The 2,520-nt window shown below is 39.2% G+C and overlaps 1 long non-coding RNA gene across 1 annotated transcript; it reads right to left on the reverse strand.

The window, feature by feature from the left end:
* Positions 1-298: 298 nt before the first annotated feature.
* On the reverse strand, positions 299-1,070 carry LOC107835320 (uncharacterized). The gene is made up of 2 exons (XR_001661130.1): positions 827-1,070; positions 299-456 (listed from the first exon to the last, which is right to left on the reverse strand). It is a non-coding gene; the product is annotated as an uncharacterized LOC107835320 (long non-coding RNA).
* Between the last annotated feature and the right edge of the window lie 1,450 nt (positions 1,071-2,520).

The raw sequence follows: 2,520 nt of genomic DNA on the forward strand, positions 1-2,520 counted from the left end.
GCTGGCAGGGCTGTGCATGAGTTGTACATTTGCAGAATAAAGATGCTTTATGTCCAGAAGCCACATTCACAAAGCGGGCGGCTCGACTGAAGGATGACTGCAGCTGGACCGGTACAGGTACCGCACGGCTCCTTAAGTTTTGCTCAGACTGATCATCCTGGAGCTCTTAGCAAAACCTAAAGAAGGAGTCCTGCGGTAACGCTCATAAACCATCAACATTTCCCAGCAAATCAATATAGCTGATCAATCGCTCCCTCTGAATGATGAAAGCACCTTTTAAATAAAATATAGAATTATTATAAATACTTATGTAACAGCTCTGTCTTTACCCGTCCGTCCTGTTATGCACACTCGGAGACCGGTTGGTTGGTTTTTAGATGATTTATTGCAATCTGTAATCTGTAATCAGTGGTTGATAAAACACATATGGCGCAGTGAGCCTCTCTACCGGTCAACCTATGGCTCACAACAGAGCGCTGAACCAACTGTGTAATTCACAAACAATTATAGTGAATTCCGACATTATATTTTCTAGGCCATTTGATCGTATAGTTTTAGAATACAAATAAAAATATGAATAATAAATACAACAACAGTCATTAAAAGCTCTCTGGGGATTAGTGGAAAAGAAACATGTCATGTTGCCATATAACCCAACAAACAGAATGGCAACCACAACTGACAAACTGATAAATATAACAAACTAACTGACAAACTGATACACATATCTGACAAAATAAATTACTGACATTTAATATAATACAATTACCTGTTATCAGTGGTTAATAAAACACATATGGCGCAGTGAGCCTCTCTACCGGTCAACCTATGGCTCTGTGCAATGCAACAAAGATTCCAGTCACCCTCCTGAACAAACCTCCAACACCATTTGGAAGAGAACCGGATTTGTTGACTTACCACAACAGAGCGCTGAACCAACTGTGTGGAATTTTTGGTTTCTCATCCAATTTATAGGTAACCAGTAGGGGGCGCCAAAAACCACCAATTACAGGATAAATGTGAAACATATTTTAGCAGGAATTTCATCTGTATATCTAATACCCGTTACACTTATACTCAAGAGTGAAAGTAAGGGGGTACGGCAGGGTACTGCGTACCCCTAAAAGATTTAGCGGGGGTACGCAGTACCAGCAAGAGCGTGGAGCGGCTGTCAGCTGTAAAAAAAAATCAGTGGGTTCACTGTGCTAATTAGTGAGTTCACCCACTAATCAGCCGTGACTGATTAGTTTTTCAAGAACAATCTAAAACACAATCTGTTAATAAATCGCTTTTTTCTCATTTAATATTGTTTCTGAACTGTTCGTGCTTTGCTAGAGGAGGTCTGCAACACGTCCATCGCGGAAGGTTTTGAGTCGATCTCGGCATTAGGTGACAAACTGAATGCCGCCAGGAGGCTGAGACCAGCACGTCCTCCTCCTCTGGCTCCTTATCAAAATATTTGTAACTTTATTAAAGAACAACAACAACAAAACAAAATCAACAAAACGTGTTCAAATTAATGACCCAACAACAATAATAATCTCAGTAATTATTGTTTCAACAAGGTGTTGCGCAATTCTGTGCGTTTCGGTTCCACTACCAAAATAACTAATCAACACCACTGTGTTCATGAGAGGCTTATTAATGATAGCAAAATAAATATCAAGCCTGCAAACCTAATATCGTAACGGACTGAATCTTATGTTTTTAACGTAATCTCTGGTTGGCTTGGGAAGCGCAGAAGGTTGCCATGGCAACGAGTGTGCTTAAACAAGAGAGAGAGAGAGAGAGAGAGAGAGAGAGAGAGAGAGAGAGAGAGAGAGAGAGTGAAAAGGTGCAAGTGGTTTAGAGTTGATCACCTGTTCGGGTTGTTTTACCTTTGTTTACCTTTGCTGTGGCTCATCACAGCTGCTGTAGTTTCTGAAGGTTCAATAAACGACAAAACTTGGACTAATTACCTTGTTCTTTGTGAGTATAGTCATTTACAACAAACATCAAACACGGTAAATATGTTTCATTAAGTATTTAACAAACAAACGCTTCTACCACGAAAATTGTGTGAAATTAAATTAATTGTCTAATTAAATTGTCTAATATAAAAAAATTAGTTTGGTGCTGTCAGGCTCAGAGTCAGAGGTTTTTCCTTTATCAAACTTTTTTTTTTTGCCTCTTATTTAGTGGAAATATTGATGTTGATGAGATTTTCTCCAAAATGATAACTTTTCAACCTTTGCAGCTTCAGTGTTGAAAATAAGAAGCTAACATTCACAAATGACATTGAAATAAATTATAGTCCAACATCTGGTTTGAGGTTATTCCTCTTGGATTCCTGTTGGAGGAAAAATATCCCAACTTCGGAAGACCTACTTTTAACCTAAGAGCTCTGTGGTTCCTCCTATCAGTGTGAGAGTCAGGGTGAGGAGGAGCCATGTTAGGAAGAGAAGTGGAAGCTGCAGGATCTTCAGAACAAACAGGTCATGATGCTAGGCAAATGAATGGTTATATGCCAGACTTGTTTAA

The sequence above is a fragment of the Poecilia formosa genome, unplaced genomic scaffold, assembly GCF_000485575.1.
Source record: "Poecilia formosa unplaced genomic scaffold, Poecilia_formosa-5.1.2 Scaffold1598, whole genome shotgun sequence".
Taxonomy (NCBI): domain Eukaryota; kingdom Metazoa; phylum Chordata; class Actinopteri; order Cyprinodontiformes; family Poeciliidae; genus Poecilia; species Poecilia formosa.